Below are 27718 nucleotides of genomic sequence, written 5' to 3'. Positions count from 1 at the left end.
AGTAGGAAGAGAGCGGGTTGCTATTGGGGCGAACTTGCCATGAGGTGTTCCTTGAAGAGCAGAGTACTCAGTTCCTTCCATAAGGACAGGAGACATGGGGCCAATCATATGTGTGTTGGCTTGTTATTCCAGAGTCCATATGGGCAGCAAGACCAGGCCTGTTTTCTGGTCCTTTCCAGTCTGGTGATATTGTGCCTTCTTGTGCTGCGTAGGCCGCCAGGGATTATGAGTTTTGTCATTGCCTTGTTTGGGGTGGGGACCATTTTGAAGGTGATGTGGCCTTGGAAGGGTAACCAGTGTAGTGCGGAGTGTGAGCAGGAAGTTGGCCCAGTCTTGGGATCACACTAGCTGGAACACGCTGGGGGTTCATGGGAATGGACCCTGTTCACATGGCCCCCGTACTCCATTGGCCTGGACTAGGGTGATGAGGCCTACACGAGTCCCACAGGTAATGAGACCATTCGTTTCATGGCAACACTGGGCTGGAATAATCTAAATTGGCCACCCTGGGGGGATGGTCCAGTAGCCTTCGGGTTCCCTCACTCAGGGTTAATATAGACACCCTTACAGGGCAGCCCTGCAACAGAGCACCTTCTACTCAGGGGCCATCAGATTGGTCCAAGATCTGTCCATGTCTCGGGGCGGTGGGAATCTCAGTGGCCCCTGACCACATTTTCCAGAGTGACCCGTCATTTTAAGTTATTCCATTGCTCATAGTGTAACTCAAACAGGTGTGGCAATGTTAACATTGGATGACAGTGTGGAATGTGTGATAAAATTGAATTGTTTGAAAATGATGCACGGCCGGTTATAAAGGTGCTCTTTGTTTCTACTAAACAATTTCAAGACCTCTTTCAAAATGTGCTATTTTAGTTTATCTGATGTCAAATGCTTTTGAACTCTCACTACAAAAGGAACAGAGAACATTTAATTCACTGTGCACTAAACACATGCCCTGACCCCAGGGCGACTCATTTAATCTAGTTAATTAATGTTTTCCATATTTTTACAGGAAAACAATACACAGAAAGCGGGTTTTGTAATGCATTCGAGCACAGGTCTGCAACCTTTCGCTCTCCAGAGGTTTTGGGCAACAGCTCCAATCTGCAGCGGCCATGACAGTAAATGGTGATAGCGCATGGAGTTACAGTCCCAAGAGCCTGGAGAGCCACAGCTTGGCAGACCCCTGCATCAGAGGGACCACGGCTCTAGTGACAAGATCTGCACATTACCAGAAAACTCGTTTTTCATTGGTTTTTCTGTGGGAGGTGTGTCCAATTCATGCCTAAAATCTTCAAATGTGGTGACTGGGAGGAATTGGTTTTCTTTTCTCTATGTTTTGACTGGCTTCTGGAAGAATCATGCATGCCTTTCTCCGCCCTGTATGCCAGTTGAGAGCGGGTTCTCTTGGAAATTGCTGCCACTTTGTGATTGTTTCCAACCTCAAGATGCGAGGGCACGCCCTCTCTTTACCACTTGATTACATTGGAACAGCGTGTGCTGCTGATCATCGAGCAAACATTGCATCTAGGTGGGTCCATAATTCCTCCCATCCACTGAATGCACGGAATGTTATGTTATGTTACTGGGATTTCTGCCAAACTCCGCTGCCATTTGCATGGTCCTTGTTGTTCTAACAATGGTTCTGTATGAGTTAACAAACATCATTCATCTAGCAGGAGGAATTGTTTCTTGGCACTTGTGTGATGTGGCATGAATCAGGTGTTGCCCATTTGTATTTATGTGTCTGTATCCCTTTTCAGTGCATTGCAAGAGAACTGCATGAAATAGCACCGAGTAATTTAGCAGCGCAGTGGTTGTTGATAGAAGCCAAGTGTTTTGGAAAGATGTTGGTGATTGAGACATTACATAGTGACTACATCTTTTATAACAAAGCTAATGCATAAGAGCCCGAGGAGCACTCATGAAATGCCCTGTGGGATTGACTAGCACGGGTCAGCTATTTACGCAGCCTTGGATGATGCACTTTGTGGGAGAGTTGCCATCCTTGATGGTAGTGAAGATGGGGAAACCCTTTGAGTTTAAGAAGATTGTGTTTCTTTTGGGGGTGTTCAGTGTGTGGTTGAATCTTGGGTTGAATAGGAGAATGTTCTACCAAAGGACACATTGGAGATGAATGTACCCAAATCCTAAGGAGAACTCAGTAGTTTTCGTTTAGGATTTGGTTGACCTTTCGTCTGTGATCAATAGCGGGCAGCCAAGTGTGTAGAGGTCGATGAACTGCACAAGGTAATAGGGTAAGACAGTGGACAGATTTTAACATTAGAACGTTGAACATTGAACATTGATCGGTTCCTGTGGAATACAATATGTTTAAGTGTAGGAGTTCTGTAAAGCACAGCTTTTTACTTATTGAATGATTCAACAATCTCTTGTAGCTTTCAGAGGTGAAGGGTTGTACTTTTTCAAGAGGATTAGAATGAACTGAGGGCAGTGCTTTAAGTGGAATATGAAATCAAGGGGCAGACTTTGTAAATGGGGCATGGTCTCAAGGGGGCATGGTCCAACCGGCGGTAAGTAAAGCCCACCTCCCCCCTGCTAGGCATCCCTTTGCAGTGATCATCAGGTAATTATCCCTGCATCTCTTGCATTAAGGGATGCTGGGGGTGGGGGTCAGCAGCACATCTTTTCTTTCTTAATCGTGGTGCTGGCCCTCGCCAGGCATCCCTTTAACTAAGAGATGCAGTGATCACCCTTGGGTGCGCATAAGTGTGTGTGTGTGTTTGGTTAGCTGTGCTTGTGTGTGTGTCTGCATTTGTGTGTGTGTGATCCCGTTTATGTGCGCTTTGTGTTCATGCATGTATGTGATTTTGTGTGCATGTGTACATGTCTGTGCATGCGTGTGTGTGCGCGTGCAATTAATGTTTGCTGAAGTTGATTCAGATTTGATGGGATTGGTTTGGGCATTTCTCTCTGTAGCTAAGATTGGAAGCTGTGATTAGTGAACATTTTGATATAACCATATTGGACATGTGTATGAATCAGAGATTTAAGGGTAGGTGCATATCATAGTATACAAAATAACCCATGTGAGTCAGAAATGAAGATGGGATTGAGAGGATAGGGGGTATGAATGAGTTTGGACAAGGTGGTGAGGAGCAGGAATAGTGGCTCTGACACATGAACGTTGACGTCCATTTTGCAAATTGCTATCAGAAAAGAAGATAATAGGGCTTCCTGCACGAGTTGATTTAATTCTACAAAGCACAGTGCTACAGAGCTGGAGGTTAGGCGACGAGCTGCTAGGTATCTATTATGTGCTAGAATAAGGTGGAAGTGGATTTCGGGATGACAAGGAATGGTGTTGGTGAGAGACTTGTAGACCTTTCGACGAAGAATACACCACCACCTCACATTTTATGAAGTAGTGAGACTGGACACTGGTCATGTGATCATGCAATTAGATGTGTGGTGGCTTGGCAGTATGATTTTGCTGAACAAAGTCATGCTCGATGAAACTGTGATGTGGCAAGTGTGGTGTACAGTGGTTTGTGGAGAAAGTGGCCCTCTAAGAGCAAAGTGGAGCACAATCAAAGAGGTAAAGTGCAGTCAAGCAGGCATATCCCCAGTAACTTACAGTGCGATACAAGCATTCCTCTCACCACGTTTAGATCTTGCTTCAATCCTTCATTGTCTGGATTCTGCAGATATGGCGATCCATGCTTACAGTGAGTAAAGAATAATGCTTTGCCTCACTGACGGATCCCACAGAAGGTGTCTTAGCAGATCAGATTGGACTGCTCCTGATGACAACTTCAATGGATGGTTAGGATGAGGAATGAGAAATCAAGTGCTGCCAAAGGTGGTAGATTCCTAGAGAACTCCAAGATGATATGCTCTCATGCACACTCAGCAGTGGTACTGTAGGCTCCCTAGAATGCCTGCCAATGTGCATCCACCCATCTATGCTGGGAGATTGTGGGGTTCAAATGCAACCCCAAGAAAAAAGGAAACCGCATTTGGCCAGCTGAGGCCTAAAAGCGCAGAAATATTGAAAGCAACCTTGACTGGCATACCAAAAGACCACTAACTATTGACTTTGCTGGCTACGGCTGATGGGAGTTGACCTCCAAAACATCTGGAGAGTTATGATCTAACATGTTTATTGTGAGCTCACCATCACGCTGTATAGAGATGTAAAACCAAGAGATATACAAGGCGCTGTACTCCAGTCCTGAACAGAACCTTCACTTTATGTAGCAGTAGATGTTGGCTCCTGTAATGTTAATTCGCGCTGGTGAAACGATTCTTATGCATGCTTGAATTAATCATATCATAATTGTGTTATTTTTTTATTGTGCCAGTGTTAAGAAAGAATGAAATATCATGTTAGGACACAGGCAGGAGTGAGAGGGTGGGGGGGGGGGGTCCTTCTTCTACAAAAGGCTCATAATCCAGGGCATAGATGCTAACTCTACTACTGAACGGGATGGAAGCTGCACCATGGGGTCGATTTTAATGTGTTTATGTGTTTTTATTTGTACTTTTAGTAATTGTGGCGTGGTTATGAAACATCATGTCAGAACACAGGCAGAGGGTGGCTTTACAAAAGTCTCATAATCCATAGCATAATGAGATATTTAATAAGAATAACAATTGGCCATTTGTAACACGCTAAATACCCACAGGTTTCTAAGCGTGGACCCGGGGATCGAACCTGTGTTGCTCTGCGTGGTCTTGCTTCCAAGACGAGCGTGCTGCCCCTGAGCTATCCTCCCGAGACTTTCCATAAAAAGCATCCATATCTTGTCGTATCGATGCAACATAACGCGCAACTGAAATGTAAGTGCCAGTAGCGCACCAGCACTAAGCATTGATTCCAATCAGTCATCTAGAGCTGCAGGAACATGGTAGGTGGCAAATGGAGCAACTATGCACCGTGCAATGCTTCTGCCACCTTCAAACAGGGCTATCTCACCAGGGACATACCCTAATCAGCAGAGCCAGGATCATCCATTAGCCAGGCTCTATCTGATTGGAAAGGCTAATGGAGAGGCTTATCCAGGCATTCCCTACGAGGAAGCCGGCTTTCAATCATTAGTTTTCTCCAATATGGTCCAGCATGCTGCCAAGCGACCGGTCGCTTGTCTACTAACCTGCGGCATGGACCTGGATAAAGAAACCTGCGCCGCAATAAACGCAATGGAGCCTGCTCCATTTTCCTTCCTTCAGCCTCTCTAGGCACTGCTGCCTGTGTGGGCAGTGCCCAGGTGCTTCCCCTCCCCTCGCTGTTTCGGATGAAGATGGGCAGCACCTTTGGCGTTGCGTCATCACCTGCTCTTGCTTCACACTGCGCCCTAGGCACTCAATTCCCCGATCCAAAGTATCGCCTGTATAGGCTGAGAGAACCCGCCGGCGCAAAGAACGGGCAAACGTACATTTTATCTGGAACGTCGATGTTTGATCGCAGATTTATTTGCACACTTCTATAGCATTGAAACAAGATTATAATGCGAAAAATTGAGTCGTTAAAAAAAGCGTGTAACCTTCATTGTTAAGAAGTTCTGTCAAAAGAAGGTGAATTGCTCACCTGTCTCTTAATATTTCCGATACAGGGGCTGCCCAGAACATGCCAGCCGAAGTAGCCTGAAAAACAATTGCAGCTTACCTGGTCACTCGTGATCTCAATGATCCCCAATGGTAATATGTCGCCCTCTTCTCTGGCCTTCTGATCCGCTCTCCCGTTCATCTGGGCCGCCCATGTCCGTGCTCTTGATTTCTGCCACCAATGGATATGTGTCTTTAGAGCTGGCGTCGTTGATAGAGGTTCATAGACGTGGCGCAGAAGAAGCAGAGCCTTTGCGGGAACCTAAAGAATTGTATACCTGTCTAGAGTCAGGGTGCATGGGTGTTAACATGGTACTTGGCTATTCCTCTCGCTTCTGTGCTTCCCCTATTTCCAAATGTTAATAATTAGCCAATTTGTTTGACTCCATTTAAAAAAATTTGGTGTTATATTATAAGATGTTTTTACATGTGTATTATCTTTAACCTGTACAAATAGTATTAATTATAACCCTCTAATGGTTACTATGGAAAATGAGCTTTCTTCATTTGCATCTACACCCTAGTGCTACGCAGCCCAGCCCGTCCGTGTCAAAAAACCATAAATCGGCCATTTTCCGTTCACAGGCAGAGTTGTTTGGAATCTTGCAGGAAGCGGTGAGTCTTACACACCGCCCCCAGCAGCTAGCTCGCTTTCCGCTGCAGTTGCCCAGCGGGCAGGGAAATAAGACACTGACATTGATACCGCTCTTAATTTCTAGTTAGGCATCCCCGCGCCGCGCCTGACTCCAACACTGCACCGTATCATCACTGGGTGGTGAACGGATAACTACTGCTACCCCTCCTACCCTGTCACAGCTAGCGAGCAGTAATGAACAACGGAGGCCTCCTCTATTCAGTGCACGCTCAGGGGGGTACAATGAAGTCCCCCCTCCCGCCCTCCGGATAAAATTGATTCAGCGACTAGCACACACGGTCATTATGTTAGCTTGTTCGCATTTGGGAAAAATCAATATAAAATACATTGTTGCTGTGCCAGAGCTCCTCATGATGCAGTGAGGGTGCGCAGTTCTCCACCTTCCCGCCGCAGCCTTTTCATGTGGCCGCCAAAACTGAAAGGATTAACGCAGAAGGAAAATGACGTATGAATAAAGGCTTGTAGTTAAGTTTAAATCATGTATGAAGTATGATTAGACGTAGCCTTGATAAAAGATTGCCATGGATGAAGAGTTTGCATTTCAATTATACTGTGTAAGGTCTTTGTACTAAGATTGCACAGATAGCTAAAGTCAGGCAGGGTCTTGCCACACTACCCCGCAGCGTGCAGGAGACGCACACTGCCATCATCCCTTTACTGGGGTGGGCGGAGCTCTTGCTTTTTTGCATCCTGTAGTTTCTGTACAATCTCCCTGGTGAGTAAAATGCATGCCCTTGCTTACTAGTGACGTGCACTTCCAAATGATGGAAGGCTGTGATATCAGAAGAAGCAGGACAGGTTTAAGGCCTGTGTCTGACTCCAGAATGCTGTATCAACTACCACCGAGGAGCACTGTGCCTGGAAGCAGGTTGACCCCGATTATGTCTAGCTCAGAAAACTCCAAGACCTCCTGCATAGTCAAGCTGCCACCCACAGGCAGCAATCACTTAGGAAGCAGCCACACCCTTACATCCATTTCACAAGCTTTGTAAATTAATATATATGTCCTGCAATTTACATACTTTCTTTGTTAGGGTGAGTATTTTGACAAATGAAAGGAGCTTTCTGCTCCTTTAATTTCTCAAAATACTCACCCTAGCAACTTCCATTACTTGATCAAAAGACTTCTTGTAGACTCACTATCACAGACATATTTCAATTATAAAATGTAGACTATTCCTATGTTCCCAAAATCCTCTTTTCTTTCATGCAAATCACCAGACATGGGCTCCTTTAAGAGCTAGGGCGTTGTGAGACATCGACTGAGATCACAGCCCCTCACCCCGCCCCCATATCACCCTGCCTCCTCTCCTCTCCACAACGAGGAGGGGGTTTCCAGAATATATGTTTTCTCCATTTCCAGCACTGCCATAATTTACTGGGTACATCATAGACAATGTCAGGAGACATTTTACTTGGGACTGTGCAAAAAAGAAAAAGAAAAAAGCCCCATACACCGCAAGGCGAAATGGGGGCAAAATATATGCATGGCACAATTCTACAGGGTGGTGCAAAATTGTGCTTAGCTTCATTCCCAGACTCTCTGATTGGGCAAGATGGCTGACATCCCAGTTAACCACAGAGCGCAAGACATTTCAGGGCACACAGCAAAGTAAATACATATATTTAAAATATTTTGAAACATGTATTTCAAAGAGCGATAGGCTCAGAATCAAGTGCCCCTGTGGGGTATGTCATGTTGGCTACAGCAGCCACAAGGCAAATAAAACAAGGTGGTCCGGAAGGAAACCAATACTTAGTTGAGAAATATCAAATCACCTGTTACTCTAGACTTCTATGAATTGCAACATACAATGGCACTAATGAGCATTGGGATTTTGGGGACACTATTATTAGCAACCTGGCACCGGAAATATGGGGAGACTGTAGCCCCAGATTTAGGTTTTCTAGCTGTAGGTTCTTCATTGATGTTGCTATATGGTACTGTTTGATAAAGCAGTGGTTGTGGTGCCCTGTGATTGATATGTGTTATTTGCCTATTAGTACATGCACGTGGCACCCCCTCAACATTGAAGATTCTTGAAATGGCAGTGAAAGCAGTTCCTTCTGGAAATATGATTTGGAAAAAAAAACGTTATTTCATTTGAACGTTGACAGTTACAGGACCAAGCGCTTGGGAGTCGTTTTCTATTTCTATTGTCGGAAGCAGCACTTCGGCTGTGTCTGCTTAGGGATTCTGGACGACCATCTTCCACTTTTCAAATGTTGGCATGCCAATGAGTAAGCCAGCCCACTAGATGCATGGGTTTCGTATTGAATCCCTGTTGCCGGGGAGACAGTCACGTCTGAACGGGTAATTGCCAGTCAGAAGACTCAGGTAGAAAAGGACCATTCTTTGTTCTTCTTCTAGTTACAGGTAAGTACAGTGCAGCATCGCAGGTGCAAGAGACCGAGTGCCAGCACACCCTCATCTCAGCCACCTCTCTCCAACTATCACACGCAGATCACTCAGCTCTGCTCGCACACACGATTCACTCAAGGTCCCATTCATCAGACATGGTGCAAGCTCTGCACTTCACTACAACTCAGCCACCTCTCTCCAACTATCACACGCAGATCACTCAGCTCTGCTCGCACACACCATTCACTCAAGGTCCCATTCATCAGACATGGTGCAAGCTCTGCACTTCACTACAACTCAGCCACCTCTCTGCAGCTATCACACGCAGATCACTCAGCTCTGCTCGCACACACCATTCACTCAAGGTCCCATTCATCAGACATGGTGCAAGCTCTGCACTTCACTACAACTCAGCCACCTCTCTCCAACTATCACACGCAGATCACTCAGCTCTGCTCGCACACACCATTCACTCAAGGTCCCATTCATCAGACATGGTGCAAGCTCTGCACTTCACTACAACTCAGCCACCTCTCTGCAGCTATCACACGCAGATCACTCAGCTCTGCTCGCACACACCATTCACTCAAGGTCCCATTCATCAGACATGGTGCAAGCTCTGCACTTCACTACAACTCAGCCACCTCTCTGCAACTATCACACGCAGATCACTCAGCTCTGCTCGCACACACCATTCACTCAAGGTCCCTTTCATCAGACATGGTGCAAGCTCTGCACTTCACTACAACTCAGCCACCTCTCTGCAGCTATCACACGCAGATCACTCAGCTCTGCTCGCACACACCATTCACTCAAGGTCCCATTCATCAGACATGGTGCAAGCTCTGCACTTCACTACAACTCAGTCACCTCTCTGCAGCTATCACACGCAGATCACTCAGCTCTGCTCGCACACACCATTCACTCAAGGTCCCATTCATCAGACATGGTGCAAGCTCTGCACTTCACTACAACTCAGCCACCTCTCTGCAGCTATCACACGCAGATCACTCAGCTCTGCTCGCACACACCATTCACTCAAGGTCCCATTCATCAGACATGGTGCAAGCTCTGCACTTCACTACAACTCAGCCACCTCTCTGCAGCTATCACACGCAGATCACTCAGCTCTGCTCGCACACACCATTCACTCAAGGTCCCATTCATCAGACATGGTGCAAGCTCTGCACTTCACTACAACTCAGCCACCTCTCTGCAACTATCACACGCAGATCACTCAGCTCTGCTCGCACACACCATTCACTCAAGGTCCCATTCATCAGACATGGTGCAAGCTCTGCACTTCACTACAACTCAGCCACTTCTCTGCAGCTATCACACGCAGATCACTCAGCTCTGCTCGCACACACCATTCACTCAAGGTCCCATTCTTCAGACATGGTGCAAGCTCTGCACTTCACTACAAATATATATATATACATTTTCTGTCAGACATGTGATCTTTATAGCTGGTATTATTGTTATTATTATTATTATTATTAATATTATTATTATTATTATTATTATTATTATTATATATGGAGCAAAACTATATTTTATTATACCAAGTTTGATTAAGGCTTTTGGTACAGCACTCAGTCAACAGAATTGCTTTTGGGTGATCAATATTTTAAGCAGCAAAGGGAACTAAGGGGCGGGAAAGTAAAGTAATTTGCCTGGGATTGCATAATTAGGAAAACCGAAACTTGAGTACAACTGCATACAACATCTCCCCAGCCACATTTAAAGTCTTACACCAATGTACAGTGCTTTCTGCCCTGGCCAATTATGCCACCTGTTCTTTAGGAAATTCAGTACCTAATAAAGGGCTATGGATGATTAACAAGTTTTTTGTGAAAATATTGTGTCTAACAAAAAAATGTGCTCAGGGTTCGATGTCTTTGGGTTTTGTATCCATTTTGTGTAGAAGCACTGCCCCTGCAGAGGTTTTCCCCCCTAAGAGAGCCCCTTTGCAGTTTGTTCTTTGTTTACTCTTTACATATGCCCTGTGTAAGATTTAGGACACACATGAATGGTTTCTTAATATGTTTTTAATGGTGTTTCATGTCCCATGAATGAAACAATCTTGTTTGATATGTATGATGTATTTTGACCTTTTGTATTTGTTTAAGAAAAGAAGGAGCATTTGTTGTATAAATCAGTGCTTTCTGCATGGCTGCCTTTCAAGTTGTCAACAAAGTTGGACTACAAGTCACCAAATCCCAGGCTAAATTAGCGTGACAAAATATAAGAAATATTTTTAAAAGAATATGTTAGGCAAATATGATTCACTTTGAAATCAAGAAAAAGCCAAGAGGGAAACTGCATATCTGTGTGTGTGTGACATTTCAGAAAGTCACGCTGAATAAAATGTGTGTTTTAAATACACTGTCAAATGCAAGGAAGGGAAAACAGTGAATAACTAGTTGAGAAGTTTTCAATCCTAATGAAATAAACCCCACATTTGCGTGTAATATGAGTTAGTGAACAGCTGCATTAGAAGAATAAGGAGACCAGTTACACAAAAGTATGCAGCAACTCTGAGCGATTATTGGTCCTTTTCAGTGCAAAGCGGCTTAATTCTGAGGATCTGGAGATGGGGCGGTGCTGGGCAGGAGCATGGGCATGCAGGCTGCCCCCTGAAGAACACCGGGTGGCAAAGAATGGCAGCCAACAGTGGAACTGGAGAAAAGTGGTTACTCTGGGCTGTTCGTAGCAGGGCGAGCTCAGTTGAGATTAGGCACACGACAGCTACCAGTCTCACCGGCCCACTTCAAGCCCTGAGGTCCTTCACTGCTTTCTACAGCCAAGGCATGAACATGGTGAGCGACTTAATGCTTTTATGCATCACCCTGTTATGCTCACTCCATTCCATCCAAGCAGAAAAGAGAGCAAGGTCTGTACTGTTTTAAAAAAAAACATTGAAATAATATTCACTAACAATATGTTTCTTATTGTAGCCCATTTGTGTCGAGTGACACATTTCTATGGAATCTTGTGGTTCTGGAGACCAGGGGGTCGAAATAAGGATTTGATGAGCAGGAGCTAAAAGCAGCTCCTGGCTACGAGGCATCAGCCAGTAAGCAGGAGCTACCTCTGAGGAACTAGGAGCAAGCACTGAGCGAGTTGCAAATCTCACTTCCACACTATAACTGTCAATTGTGTATGACAAAATATGCTTTAAATTGTCTCTCACGTGTCTAATTGCTCCTTTAGACATATTCCCAAAAAAGCAGAGATGATGTCAGGAATATGTGTTTGAATGGCATCAGCTAGCCCGGAGAGACAAAAGTAGCCCCTGGTAGCAATTTGCATGAAGCTAACCGGGGTCTTCTAGGCTACAAGCAGGAGCTAAATAGCTCCCACCTCATGGCAATTTCAAACCCGGGTCACCATTAAGTGGCATAACACAGCCCAAGAAATACTCAGTGTAATGCACGCTTGGGTAGGTCAGCATCTTTTGAATGGTGTAGAAGTGACCTTTCAATAAGATCCTCAGTGACAGCAGCATCCTTTGGACATCACTTCTGGAGGTTACGGAGGAATAGACCAATAGACACCCAGGCCCCTTTGTACCTCTCCTTGTCTGTCACCCACATAGACAAGAGTCTCTTGATTGTGGTTGGCCACGGATATGTTTCTGTCATAGGTCAGATCACTTCTTTGGGTGCAACATTTGGAAGTGCTTGTGAGGGCCATTGTATGGGTTGGTCAGTATTCCATCGATAACAGGCTCTTCAAGCTCCCATTCGTGTTGTGGGGTATCCGAGTCGGCTTAGATGTGCCTATTGCCCGTGTAGAGTAGTCCCATCTTGGGTAATTGACTGTCTGAACACAATTTCTGTCAACAGAGTGCCCTAAACTCCCATGATGATTCTCCTCCCTTGGGATTTGAGGGGTTGGGGGGGGGGCAATAACATGTGCCTTCATAGATTGCCCAATGACAGCACACCTCAAAGTGCTGTTGCCAGGCTGAGGGGCCAACTTCACTTTGTCTCAACATGAATCCTACCTCTGAACCTTATTGGCTCCCCTTGTTGGTGAAAGCCCATTGAAGTGTGTGGGAGTGGCAGGTGACAGGGCTGATTCGGTGACAGGTGACACCCGCACAAAGTGTGTGAGTTGAAAGTAATGAATGAATCCTTCCTCCAGCCCGGCTTGCAACCAGAGGCATCGCTAGGGAGGGGCTATAGCTTTTGGTTGTAGCCCTGGTTAGAAGCCCGGGGGCTACAAGCAAAAGGCTAGTTAGCCCCGAGTCCTGACATTCCTGACATTTGCCTAGCCTCAGATCTTTTCCAAACCTAGAATCACTGCTGCTTGTAACCATGGAACCATTGTGGGGAGCAGTGGAAGATACGTCCACAAAGAGAATGCTTTGATCGATCAAATTACGGTACTACGCCACATTTAATACATGGGAACGAAATATTGGTATGAAAACGCTGGGGTGTTGCCCGTTCTAATGTGATCAACACATGGTGATTAAGGTCAAGGACCTGGCCTGCGCGGGCACAACCAGGGCTCTGTGCAGTCGCCGGATGATTGTCTCCGGGGTGGATGGAGGCATTATCCGGGATTAGCCAGGCTGACCTCGTTCTCTTGAGAAGCGCTTAAGAGCAAGGCTACATCGCGAGCAGTGGCCAGGGCGTCGCCATCAGGAAGCACGGGCTGGCTGGAGGCCTCTTCTCAAGGGTTTATTCGCTGTGTGCCCCGCGGGATTGAAGTCATTTGGAAAAACCATGTAAATACAATCTGATGTCCATGACAGTTTTACGGGGTGCTGACCCGGGCTAATTGACTGTCATGTCTGCAGCACGTCGTTCTGACCACCCTTGACGTTAGCTTTCCTTTCCCCATTATAAATCCAACAACACACGTATTAGAATAAAAAGCTAGAAACAGGACGGGATACGCATCTCCCTGAAGGACATGGGCCATGAATGCAAAGCTAGAAACAGGACTCGATACGCATCTCCCTGAAGGACATGGGTCATGAATGCAAAGCTAGAAACAGGACTGGATACGCATCTCCCTGCAGGACATGCGTCATGAATGCAAAGCTAGAAACAGGACTGGATACGCATCTCCCTGAAGGACATGGGTCATGAATGCAAAGCTTTTCTCTGAAGAACCATCACCCAGATAGGCAGTTATCTTTATGGGCTGTGCAACACACTGTTCTTATGTGAAACACAGAGCCGTATTCAGACGCAGGTGCGATGTAGGTCCAAAGTGGAAATGTTTCTATTTGTTTTTTCCAGTCTATTTTTTAATCGCAGCTTTGTTTCCCTGTTTTTTTTTTACATGAAAATGCTGGGGGAGGCCACCCACACAACCCACATTCAGCCTACAAACCCCCCTTCAACCCCAACGCATATTGCCTTAGCCAAACAGACCCCGTGCATTTTGCTGTAAAACAAATTGGCAAAAAATCAACAGGATAAAGCTGCAATTCAAAAAAGCAGTAAAAAGACTGGATACCAGAGGAAATATGTCCTGAACAAACTTTAGTGGGATTCACAAGCATCATTTTCATTAGAGCATCGGAGAAACAGGGGGTGGGCGGTTGATTGTTCCTTATTCAGAATTGTTCTCACGCACTGCGCCCCGGCAGGTTATCTGCATTGTTACTGCTCCCAGCTCCTTAGTTCCCAACATTTTCATGTAAAAAGTGGTGTTTTCCAGTTACGGACTTCTGATGGGTAGTGGAAAAAGTGTGATGGGTAGCTCAAAAAATGAGTTGCGCTTGTTGCGGGGGATTCGGGGGGTCAAAGTAGTGGTACTTTGGTGTGGCATAGAGGTTATGGCAGTGGCATGAATAATGGCGTACGAGAGCTTGGCATGCTTCTTGTATCAGTGGGCCACAGGTTTTCAGTGCTCAGGGGGTTCCTCAAATGCTCTTTGCTTCACATTTCTCTCTAGCTGCCCTTCACAGTCCATACAAGACGGGCAAGGGGTTAAAACAATTGTTCCTACTCTATTCCAAATTCGGTACTTTACTAAACATTTTGTAAACAAGGAAAAGGCTGCTAGGACATCAGACTTTCAAAAAATGTGATGTCATTCCCCTGTACTTTCTAAAAGGACGACATGCAATACTGCAGGGGTCTGCAACCTATGCCTCTCCAGATGTTTGGGACTACAGTTCCCATGATCCCATGCCATTGACTATGGTGGCGAGGGTGGATGAGATTTGTAGTCCAAAACATCTGGCGACCCGAAGGTACTACTGAATTAGCACACACCACTCATACTAACGATAGCTCTTATTAGTCACCTCACCTGCCAGTCACCGTCATGTTGCGTATTTTTTACGTGTTCTCACAAACGGCGGTACCCGAAGAGAATAGCATCGAACTATCCGTTGTATGAATGTTTCGCTAACTTATTGTGTTGACACACTGCAAGTTGATGTTCACTCGACCTTCTGTGACCATTCCACATGTGGCAAATAGTCGCATGTTCTGACGTTTTAACATTAGAATAAGGGGTGATATATGAAAGTTTTCACTGCACAGCGACTCTGGAATCAGGCCCTGAGCCTGTTGGTGTTTTTAATGTACTGTCCATGGATGTCGTCTTTCTTCCGTTTTGGTGGCTCAAAACTAATGGGCTTCTGGTATTCTACCTGATATGTATATTACTAGCGCAGCCCCACACCACATATACCGCCACCTCAGTAAATTCCCGCCCCAGTCCAGACCTCCTTTGGTGCAGTGTCCACAGAGGACAAGGCCACCACAGCCAAAGGCCTCACTGTGCCATGTTATTGGCTTTTGTATAGCCGGCCTCCCTGGTTGAAAGGTCCTCCTACTGCTTTGATGAGTCTGCTGCTAGGCTAGCCTCACAATAGTAAGGATGCTGAATTGGAAAAGGGCTGGCACACGAGGTTATCAGTGCGTCATGCATGATGGTCCGCAATGTGGCATGTACAATATCACTGCTGGACATCACAGTTCACCAGTTAGATGGATTGTTTCCTTAACAAAAGGGGTTTTGGACATTTACTGAGCAGCTATGGAGAATGTTTGAGATGATTGCATGTACACTTGAATTGCTTTAGCGCTGTCAATTTTACATTGATATTTGTATTAGCCAGCTGAATTCCTTTAGCTTTTCTGCTGGATTTACTAGTGGCAATGTATATAAACCCATATACTGCAACTGGTTGCGTTGAAACCATGTGTATATTGGTAATGGGAGTTCCCCTAGTTTGCATGTTGCTCCTAGAGTGCTCCTCAGCAAAGTGCTCCCTGGAAGCGCTGCTCAGTTGAATACCCCCTCAAAAGAGTGCCTGTCCCTTAAGGCAAAGTGTCCTACACTGCTTGAGGCCCAAAGAGTATAGGATACTTTAATAGAGTGTGCCCTCAGGGTTCTTCATTTGCCACTTGTGCAGAGGGGGAGGGTTGTGCTAGCCTGTCAAGAAGCTTGAAACACATGCTCTATTCACTTCTGCAAGTCTGCCTTCTAAGTAGCCTGAGTGCTGCACTCCATACACTTTGCCGTCTGCATACCTTTCAGCAGTTCTATGTTCTTAGATCACCAGGGTTTTTTGGCTGTGTTTTTTGCATAATATTTATGTTTGAAAAATATAGATTTTTTTATTTGGGGCGTTCCCCCAATCTACTCCTTCCCTATTAACTAATCCCTATTTCCCCCAACCCTTATATCCCCTTACCCACCCCCCGACCCCATATTTTCAGGTGATTTTTTTGGGCCGAGAATTTTCAGCAAAAAAATCTTCGAACAAAAAGTCTGGCGATGTATAACAGTGTACCCCTTTCAGCACCCGTGATGTACAGACAAAGATGTTTTTTGTTTCTAATAAAAAAATGAGTTACCTCAGCTTTCTATGATGCCATTTGGGTTTCCTGAAGTCTGTTGTCTGTCTTCATGATGCCACGGTTATCAACACTGAAAACAGACTTCAGCAGCAGTGAAGCTGTTCTCTGAAGTAGTTTTACTTTTTCTTTCTTTTAATTAAAACAAAGCCTTGAGTATCTGTGTCAGCACATGGCGGCTGTGAGTGACATTATAACTTGCGGCAGTGGGCCGACCTGCCGGTAATGTCCGCGCTGGACGAGTTACTGGATCCTTATATCTCTTGGGTCCTTAACTTTGGCAGCAGGCCATAGACAGCAGGGTCATGTGGTCACAGCAGTTAATAACAGCTCAGTGGCCTTGCGTCCTCTCAGTGCTATATTAAATTTAAAAAAAGTGTTTGGCCTACATTTTTAATTAAAACAAGTATGAATTTTTTAAACATATTTGACATTATTATAGAGATGGCGATTGTATATGAAACTGGGACATTGAAAATATGTTGTTTTGTTTCTTATCACTGTGCAAATTTATCTTTGGGTGTGATTTGGTTGTTTGAACATAATCCAAGTTTTTCTTACACCGTATTTTGCGTATTATTACAGCAAGACTTGCCAGCACTTTGAGAGGGGGCAGAAAAGAAGACGACGAAGAAGAGAGACAGAATAGGCACTGAGGTGAAGACCATCTTTTGCAAGCATTTGCCGTACCTGCCTGCATACTCGCAAGCACCTTGCTGTCTGCCATAGGTACAGTTCTCTTTACTCCAATGCATGAATGTTTAACTAACAGGAGTCTTTGATCATCCACCTGTAGAGCTTGTCACTCGTTATCTGTCCTTTCATTTTTTGGACTTCAACTCCCATTATCCCAAGCATGAATAGCCAGCTAGGCAGTGCTGAAGGATCATGGTAGTTGTAGTCAAAAACATCTCGAGGCCCACACAGTGAGTAAACATGCTGAATAGGCTGGGTGTGTATCTTATGATGGCCACACACTGATATTTCCTAAGGTATTTTATAATGATACAACAGTGGGCTGTGCAGTTACTTCTAAGTGTCCACACAACAGGTAGTTCCTTCTGTACGGAACGTGCTGGAAATACTTTTTTGCACTGGTACAGTACATTCTCCACTGCATACCCCGATACCCACTACCCTGCTGGCCTAAAAAATAGACAAAACACATCTAATGTTTAAAACATCCTCTAATATTGGCCAAGAAATTCACCACAATAAGATAATGTTAAATGGGTTACTCTGACTAACTCATGATCTAAACCTAGGGGATATACATACGAGATGTTAGATTCATAAATAAGTTCGAATGAGTATCTATGACTTACTCCTTGCTTACGTTTTGTAAGTCAGATATGCCACCAGAATCAAAGCACAACATAACATCACCAGAAGGGGAGGAGTCGGTGTGCTGCACATTCGCGTGCGCTGTGACCGTGAGAGGGGGCTGGACAAGCACTGGAGCTGAGCTGAGCCAAGGGGAGTTGTCGGGTTGTGAGATCAGCAAAGGCCATGCAACGGAAGGATATGTGCAAGAGAAGCAGTAGTTCCCCTGGGGTCTGTTGGCATGGACAGTGGAGGGCTTGTGTTGTGGATTTCTCAGGCTGTGTGTGACATGGGCTGGCCTGGAGCACGCTGTAGAACAGGAGTAAAATCATACAAAAGAAATTTGGACTGGCTTTGCACTGCAAAAATACACTTTGCCCAGTTCCATGAATCAGGGTGTGTGTCGCAGCACAAAGTCACTTTTCAGCTATGCAAACAATTTCATGAATCGGGTCCCAAGGACATCACAGTGCACAAGCCATTGCCATTTGTTCTTAGTGAGAAGACTATGTTAACATGTGCAGGAAATGTTATTGACATGTTATTGATCAAACTGTTGCTCCGCAACGTTCCTCTAATAGAGTACACCCTTGAAGTCCTGTGCCAGGATGCCTGTATTAGGCAGATGGGTTCACTATGCACACATCAAATCAAAGATCGGAGTAAGTCAGAGTTACTCATAGTGACTTCTTTGTGAAATTGCCCCTAAATCACCATTAGATTGTGGTCAAGCAGCTCGAAGAGCTAAGTTCTTGCAGTTGAGATATTTGTCACACCTGAAGGTCATAGGTTCAAGTTCAGAGAGGACAGACTTCATCCTCCTTGAACTGCATACTAGAATACTAGAAAAAAGTTTATTGATGAGTTATTATCGCAAAGTAAAATTATCACGGCCAAAAATTCCAATTGGTCATTGTCTTCATATCCCAGTGCGAGTGCTCTGCCATTGGCCAGACTGCAGCCCTAATGCACATGCACCACATCTTTGGTTGTGTATGCAAATTGTGCATTCACACAGAGACTGGCACAAACCCTGTGGTGCATGCCAAGCCCGCAATGGAGCTGCCGACTTGTCTAGCATAGGCACAGGCCGATTATATTTGATCATATCTGTTTAAAAGAAGTAGACTATGTAGTTCACCTGCAATTAAATCCTCAGGGCAGACATTTTGGAACCCACACTCACAATTTCGAGGTCAGCAGATGGAGGCGGAGGCCTAGAGTCTGCAGCCAATCACGATTGTGGACCCAGTCAACCAATGAGAATGCAGGAGTGGCCGCATGCCTGCTTTTTGAATACTCAATACAAGGCACAGCTGTATAGCTGTTGCTGCCTTGCTGGCCTGCCCATAATGTTTAAGGTAGGGGTGTACCGAACTTTGGCTTCAAGTAAGTATTCGGCCGAATTCCGGCTGAAAAAAAGCTATTCGGCTCCGGCCGAATAGTTTCTTGCTATTCGGCTCTTGTCGAATACTTTGACATTCTCATTTGAATACAATGCAACATGAACTCGGAAAGGCAAATGTAGACTTCAGTTTGCAAAAGTGAATAGAATTAGACCAGACAAATTGCTATCACATAGCTGAAAAATATCTTATATTGTAATCTGCTCTTTAGGGCATGTTTTGTGACAGATTCTTAGACAAAAAAGGTGCTCATCTTTTATACTTAGCCTGCAACAATACAGGAACATCTTTTCTTTTGGTGAATGTTTATGTGCAATGTGCCCTTTTTTCAGTTGGAAAAAACAAACTGAAAGAAATGTTGTAAGAATCAAGACGCGGGCCAGGTTGGTTTTGCTGAAATTAATCTTTATTCTTATAACTTTAACCAAAAGAAATTATAGTCCATTAACTCCTTGAGAGTTACTTCACTCTTAGGCAGCCTTCCAGGGACGTAACTTAACACTCCTAAGCCTCCTTGGTGTCCGGATAGGCCCACCAGTTGTTTCTTCTCTCCTCGTCCTCTCCGTATGACTAGAAAAATCAACAACATAGAGTAGATCAGTTCCCGGGCTTTTATTTGATGTGAGTGACTTACTTCCCCCCCAATGAAACCTTCCCTGTCTATCGGGCTTCCCATTGGTTGATTATGCCATGTCCCGCCCCCTTTAAAGGCTGCCGTCTCCTTCCATAGCACCTGGTTCTCCCGCTTGTCAGGAGAGACCTGTTCCCAGTCCTGTCCGTCCCGTGCGCCCCCCCCTCCTGGAAGAACCCGGCAACTCTCCTCCCTCCACCCATGTGGGCCAACACATGTCGGCTGCTGCAGAGCGGGTCGCCTCGCCGAGCAAGCCGTCTCTTCCTCTGTGCCTTTCCCGGCAGTGAGAGAAGCTCGGCGGGCTGCATGGGCCTGCTCTCTGCGGATACCCGTGTCTCCCGAGGGTTCGCTGCCACCAGCCCGGACCCCGGGCTGCAAACCTCGACGCCGGCCTCGACGAACGCAGGTAAGGACAGGTGGGATGGGGCTGCATTTTCCGCCTCACGGCCCACTGCCGCGACCCCGTGGAGTCCCGCTACCCCTTCCACTCCAGGTCCCACCTCACATCTCCCCATCACAAACCCTGGCCGATTGGGCAAGGGAGCATTTCTAGACAGATAGTCAGCCACCAGTTGGAACCCCGCAGGTTTGTGGAAGGTAAGGAAATTGAACGGTTCCAGAGACAGGAACCATCTAAGTACACGTTGGTTGGTATCCTTATGTCTTACGAGCCACTGTAGGGGGGCATGGTCAGTATATAACGTAAAGCAGCGACCCAAAAGGTAATATCTGAGGGTTTCCACCGCCCATTTGATTGCCAAACACTCTTTCTCTATAGTGGAATAGGCCTCCTCGTGAGGCACGAGTTTCCTGCTTACGAAACAGACCGGTTGAAGTTCACCATCCTGTTCCTGCGAAAGTATTGCTCCAAGTCCGTGGTTCGATGCGTCCGTCTGAAGATAAAAATGGTTACGGAAGTCGGGGCACCGAAGTACTGGGTTTGAAGTGATCCTTTGTTTCAGGACATTGATAGCTTCCAAAGCAGCAGAGTTTTTGGTTAGATCGGGAGACCCTTTATTTCTTAAGGCATCAGTTAGGGGAGCTGCCACCGTGGAGAAATCTGGAATAAACCTTCGGTAGTAGCCTATGAAACCCAAAAAGGCTCAGATTTGTTTCTTTGTAGTTGGAGTAGGAATCTCATGAATGGCTCTGATCTTTGAGAATTGGGGGCGTAATGTGCCTCCGCCCACCAGGTGTCCCAGATATTTCGTTTAGTGTGCCCCTAACACCATTTTCTTCGGATTAATGTGTAGGCCTGCCTTATATAACTCAGGCACCACCTGTTCCAAGTGGTGTAGATGGTCCCTCCAGGTCGTGCTATACACAATGCTGTCGTCCAAGTAAGCCGCAGCATATTTCTCATGGGGACGTAGTACGACGTCCATCAGTCTCTGGAAGGTAGCTGGGGCACCGTGTAGACCAAATGGCAAGACCTTAAATTGATACAGACCTTGGGGAGTTGTAAAGGCAGTCTTTTCCCGGTCTGTGGATTTCAAGGGGATCTGCCAGTAGCCTTTGGTTTAGCGTACTTAGGAAGTTGGCGGATCCGAGCCTTTCCAACAGCTCGTCCATCCGTGGCATAGGATATGCTTTGTAACTGGAAATCAAATTTAATTGTCGGTAATCCATACAAAACCTGATTGTACCATCCGGCTTTGGTACCAGTACTATCGGGGAGGACCATGAGCTGGCTGATGGTTCGATTATATCCATGCGGAGCATGTCTTCCACCTCGTTTTTGATGACTAGCCTTCTTGCTTCTGGAATACGATAGGGCGTTAACCTGACAGTCTGTCCGGGATCGGTTTTGATCTCATGTTCGATTATATCTGTTCTTCCTGGTAAGGCCGAGAATGCGTTTCCAAAGGGTGACAGTCTGGTCAAAAGTTCTGACTTCATGGAAGGTGTCAAGATGGTTCCCCATTGAACGTCCTCCAGCTTGCCCTGTTCACGATTCACGTTCTGTTCTGAGGTATCTTCACCGGTGTCCATTGTGGCTGCTAATACAGGCGTGGTCCATGCCTTTAGCAAGTTCACATGATATACCTTGTCTGGTGTGCCTCAATCGGGTTGGTGGATCCGATACGTCACATGGCTGAGAACTTCCTTAACTTCATAAGGACCTCTCCATCTGGCTAATAGTTTGTTAGTACTGGTGGGTAATAGGATTAATACTTGGTCTCCTATTTGGAATGTTCTCATCCAACTTCCCTTGTTGTAGTTTTGCTCTTGGTTTAATTGTTCGTGTCCTAGATTCGTCTCGGCCATTGAGCAGAGTGCTGTCAGATGTTCCTTTAGCTCTTCGGTGTACTCCGTTAATGAGATCTCATCCAAAGTCTCCCATTCCTCTTTTACAAGATCCAATATGGTTCGGGGTTGTCTTCCGAAAAGGAGCTCAAACGGAGAAAAGCCGGTAGACGACTGTGGGGTGTCGCGTAATTCCATCAAGACCAAGGGCAATATGCGTTCCCAGTTTTTCCCATCTGGTCCGGTCACTCTCCATATCATTTTCTTGATCATCTTGTTGTACCTTTCGACAAGGCCATCAGTCTGGGGATGGTATACCGAGGTGCGTAGTTGATGAATCTGCAGTCTCTCGCATACCTGCCGAAGTAAGGTGGACATAAAATTGGTCCCTTGGTCGGTAATAACTTCCGAGGGTAATCCCACTCTTGCGAAGAAGGGAATGAGCTGGTCGCATAGTTGTCGGGCTGATGTTCCCTTCAAGGGGAACGCCTCCGGATATCGCGTAGAATAGTCAACAATGACTAGTAGATACTTGTATCCTCGAGATGTGGGTTCTATTGGTCCAACGATGCCCATGCCTATCCGTTGAAAAGGAACATTAATAAGGGATATTTTCTGCAAAGGGGCCTTTGCTGGTAAGACGCCACTTGTTAGCTGGCAAGTGGGGCACGCTTTACAGAACTGAGCTACTTCACCATATATGCCTGGCCAGTTGAACCGTCTCAGGATGTTCTGCTGTGTTTTCAAGGAGGCCATATGTCCGCCACAGGGGTGGTTATGTGCCAGCTGCATAATGACCATAGTATGGGGTTTTGGTAATACCAGTTGTTCCTTTACATTCCCATCCTCCCGCCTTATATTTCCGGTACAAAAGTCTGTGACGGAACAGAAAGCCAGGTCCTTTCGTTACGTCTGGATCCTTCTCATTAGCCGCTCTCTCACGTGCTACCCGAAGGATGGGATCTGTCATGGTTTCCCCCCTCAGGGAATCTTCATGATCTTCGGGTTTCCAATTAATGGGTCGGGTCATGAAACTGGCTTGGCACCACTCTAATCTATTCCGTCTTTTATGTCCGGGAGGGTTTCTGGAGTCACCTAAGTTCGTGGTTTTGTTGTTCATCGCTCTTTCTTCATCTAGTGCCTTTAGTGCTTTATCAAAGTGAGGCAGGTCTGTTCCTAGGACCACCGGGGTGGGTAGGGCAGGAAGGATGGCAGCCTTTAACTGAGTGGTTTCGTGGTTCATCTCTATCTGTATCTCCTTCACCGGGTATGATTTTACGTCCCCATGTATACACTTTATCGGTATAAAAATGTTAGATAAATTAGGTGTATTACTCACGGTTGGAGATATGGCTGTTTGTCTACTCCCGCTGTCCAGCAGCGCCCGAGTTGGCCGTCCATCCACCCTTATATCCACGATGTATGGCCCCGGGCTGTGTTCTTCCAGATGTGGCTTCATATAGCCAATTTCCATAGGCTCTGTAGTCTTCCTTCTGGGGCAGAATCGGGCAATGTGGCCCCATTCACTGCATTCAAAGCATTGGGGCTGTCGAAATCTCGGGGATATAGGAGACTGTTTCTCCTCATATCCAGTCTTCCTTTCTTCTGGTTTCCTGAAAGCTTCCTCTGGTTGCCTCCATCTGGTGTGTGTCACTCTTGGGGCCTTTAGTACCTGATGTTCAATGCTAGATGAGGTCATCCTTCCTGGTATACTAGTTGTGGAAAAGCGACTATATCCGGCCTTTTGGTAAGCCGACACAATGTCCACGGCTTCCGCCAATGTAGGCTTGTGATGCTGCCGAACCCATCTTTGCATCGGGCCTGGCAAGGCTTCTATGAATTGTTCTAGTATTATTTTGTCCAGGAGTGGTTGGTTGGCTGGTGTGGGGGACTGCATCCAGTTCTCCGTCAGATCTTTAATGCGGTAATATAACTGCCTGGGACTCTCTCCACTCCTTAGCTTGGTGGACACCTTAGCTGAATGCGGTAGGCCTCCTCATCCAGGCCTAAACGGTCCAGTACGACTGCCTTGATTTCCCCATATGGAGTGTTGCCATTGGGGTTCACAGCCTGATATGCTCCCTGCATTACTCCAGATAACAGGGGAGCAACATACTGTCCCTAGCGCTCAGGTGGCCATTGCGCATTTCTCGAAATTCTTTCGAAACTTGTGAAGAAAAAGGCCGGATCATCCCCTTCCTTATAATTCTGGAGTAAGGTGGACGGCACCATGGGTTGGTTCCTTGAGCTGGCCACAGCATCCGTGAGCCTGGTAATATGTTGTTTGTCCTAGGCCGTAGTTTGTAAGGTGCCCTGCAATTGGATGGCTTGCTGGAATGCCTGGCGGTCAGCTGCCGCTTGTTGTGTTTGCAGCTGTATTAATTGCTGCAACTGCTGTTGGCCATCCGTCAGGGCTTTAATTAGGGTCTCCATCGCGTTGTCGGTATCCCACCTTCGTCGCCAATGTAAGAATCAAGACCCGGACCAGGTTGGTTTTGCTGAAATTAGTCTTCATCATATAACTTTAACCAAAAGAAATTATAGTCCATTAACTCCTTGAGAGTTACTTCACTCTTAGGCAGCCTTCCAGGGACGTAACTTAACACTCCTAAGCCTCCTTGGTGTCCAGATAGGCCCACCAGTTGTTTCTTCTCTCCTCGTCCTCTCCGTATGACTAGAAAAATCAACAACATAGAGTAGATCAGTTCCCGGGCTTTCATTTGATGTGAGTGACTTACCCCCCCCACAATGGAAACCTTCCCTGTCTATCGGGCTTCCCATTGGTTGATTATGCCATGTCCCGCCTCCTTTAAAGGCTGCCGTCTCCTTCCATAGCACCTGGTTCTCCCGCTTGTCAGGAGAGACCTGTTCCCAGTCCTGTCCGTCCCGTGAGGCCCCCCCTCCTGGAAGACCCCGGCAACTCTCCTCCCTCCTGCCATGTAGGCCAACACATGTCGGCTGCTGCAGAGCGGGCCGCCTCGCAGAGCAAGCCGTCTCTCCCTCCGTGCCTTTCCCGGCAGTGAGAGGAGCTCAGCGGGCTGCGTGGGCCTGCTCTCCGCGGCTACCTGCGTCTCCCGAGGGTTCGCCGTCACCAGCCCGGACCCCAGGCTGCAAACCTCGACGCCGGCCTCGACGAACGCATGTAAGGACAGGCGGGATGGGGCTGCATTTTCCGCCTCGTGGCCCATTGCCGCGACCCAGTGGAGTCCCGCTACCCTTTCCACTCTGGGTCCCACCTTACAAATGTGCATAGATAATATCAGTTCCTGTTATGTCTCTTCCCATTGCGGACGTCATAGTCCTGTAGAGTTTAACATCTGATATTTTATCAGGAAATTATAAGTTGCACATGTTTGTGTATTGGTGAGAAAGAGTGGCTAGGATAAGTGAAAAGTGAGCAGCATTTGTTTAGGTGGGGTGAATAGTTGTGAGATGGAGTTCACGCATTTCAGATTTCCTCTTGACTTGTGTCCTACATGAGCCGACATTAACCATTTTATACATTTCTATGTGAGCTGCAAAGAAGTTTCGAAACTCGACCACATCGACTTTGCAACTGGATAGAGAATGCAATGCATCTGATTCACAAATACAGTCCTTTTTCATTTGTGAAGCCTCCTACTTTAACTGCCACTGAATATGCAACAATCTTCTGTACATTTGGTCCCTTCATTTTGGTCAAATCTGCTTTTATACTTTAAATAAAGATGCTAAATTAATTACAATGAAGAGAAATAAAAGTATAGAACACATTTAAAATGGTGCTTTATTTGTTTTTTTTAATAAGTGTGTTTTTTGAAGTTTGGAACATGATTTATTAAATAAAGCAACTATTCGGCTTCATATTCGGCTTCTGCTGAATAGTTGACAAACTATTCGGTATTCGGCCGAATACTAAATATGCTATTCGGCACAGCCCTAGTTTAAGGGCCTGATTCATGGAATATTTGCCTGGTTCAAAGGGACTTTGCACTGCTGAAGAGTGACTTTGCACTGCCGACACACACACTTGTTCATGGAACTGTGCAAAGTGTATTTTTACAGTGCAAAGTCATGTTGTACTGCAAAAATGACCATGCACTAACTCTGCACTGCAAAAATACACTTTGCACAGTTCCATGAATCAGGGTTTGTGTCGGCAGTGCAAAGTCACTTTTCAGCAGTGCAAAGTCACTCTAAACTGTGCAAAAAAGTCAGTCAATCGGGCCCTAAGTCTTTCGATATGAATCAGAGAGCTACACGTTGCGCATGATTTCCACAGGTCGGTATAGCGCACTACAGTGCTTATGAATCTCCCTAACTATTTTCATCGTAGATACATTCACGCAGCATCCACAAACACTGCGTAAGAACTGCAACTGTTCATTTATGACTTTCTTTGCATCAGTTTATTTGGACTGTAACCAATGAAACATGAAAGTGATAACACATGATAGTAAATACTTACAGTCTATACAGATGCTTCTTCTTCAGTGGGAATGTGAAACCCCTGCTTCCTTCTGCTGATGTCAAAGCCACTTTTGGGAAATGTTGAGCTTGAATATTAATAACTACACTTGTGTGGAGTGTGCACTGCTCATATGTTCAGACAAGGAGATGATGGTATTATTAGGGGGCATAATGTTTCATTTTCATTGCATAGTAATTTGCATGACATTATGTTAATTTGGTTTAAAGGGTGTTTGCCCAAAGACATTGTTTAAATCTATTTAAATGATTGGTGCTGTTACTGTCTAATGTCACACTGACATGGCCGGGCGGACGGAAGTGTCAATTTCAGTGACTATTTATAACAATAGTTATGTGAACATAATTCCCCCAAAACACTTGCGACAACATAGTTCCTGAAAATGCACTTCGTTTACCAGAAACATAATGTTCTCCTTTTTTTATGAGCTATAGAGCTGTTCTGGGAAAAGAAACTATGATGTGCTGTGGTTTGTATCGGATTTTCATAGTGCATGTTTATTGGTTAATGTCCAGCCTAAGGTGCGCCCCAACTAAGCTTCTTTTAAAGTACCATGATGGATTTTCAGGCTTTTTTTCATTATGAAGTTTTGTAACGAGCCAAATGGCAGAACAGACTGCGCCGAAGCGCGGAACGGGGCGATAACAAGAGGCAGTGTTGGTAGGGCTCACAGATCACCAATCACAACGCCCAGTGAGATCTGGGAGTCATCAACATACGCTGGAAAAGTAGGGGTGGACAGTCCAAAGCGATATGATATGGCATTTATAACGCGCCTATACGCAAGTGTTCCAAGGCGCAACGAGGCAAGGGAGGGGAAACAGAGGGAAGACAAAAACAACTATCTTACTAAGCCTAGTGACATTGCTCCGCTAGTGGTTCGATATACGCACTGAACAAGAAAGGGGAGAAGATGGAACCCTGGGGCCCCCGCTTGCTAGCGATGGATTTAGCTCTTTTGTATGATTTTCTTCCTCCTCTGCTCCACTTCAGAATTCACTCATCCTCTTGTATTTCTAATGGGAATAAAAACCTGTCCCTCTTTCTGAGACCCAAAGTTTCTTCAGTCAACTTCTCAATATTAGGTTACAGTGACCAGATTTTCTGGGCCAAAAACCAGAGTAGTTTTGTAAAGTCAATTTAAGAGGTCTAGAAAAAGGGCATCAAAGGTTGAGCTCCAAAAAGTATAGCAGGCTGGCCACATAGATTAGAATGGT

The 27718-nt window shown here is 45.8% G+C and overlaps 1 protein-coding gene across 18 annotated transcripts in view; it reads left to right on the top strand.

Annotated features, from left to right (window-relative positions):
• LOC138497200 (poly(rC)-binding protein 3-like) overlaps window positions 1–27718 on the top strand; it is a 3473032-nt gene that overhangs the window by 3211302 nt on the left and 234012 nt on the right. For 12 of the 18 annotated variants that reach the window (XM_069620521.1, XM_069620508.1, XM_069620510.1 and 9 more), the window contains one exon: window positions 17012–17155. The gene's annotated coding sequence lies outside the window, so the exon portion shown is untranslated. The remainder of the gene's footprint in view (window positions 1–17011; window positions 17156–27718) is intronic. The other 6 variants (XM_069620517.1, XM_069620516.1, XM_069620514.1 and 3 more) reach the window with 1 other exon arrangement.

This window comes from Ambystoma mexicanum, chromosome 5q (assembly GCF_040938575.1).
Source record: "Ambystoma mexicanum isolate Mex_15411 chromosome 5q, UKY_AmexF1_1, whole genome shotgun sequence".
NCBI classification, from domain to species: Eukaryota; Metazoa; Chordata; class Amphibia; order Caudata; family Ambystomatidae; genus Ambystoma; species Ambystoma mexicanum.
The sequence above is the reverse complement of the archived record's forward strand: the minus strand, read 5'-3'. Positions and strand labels throughout refer to the sequence as shown.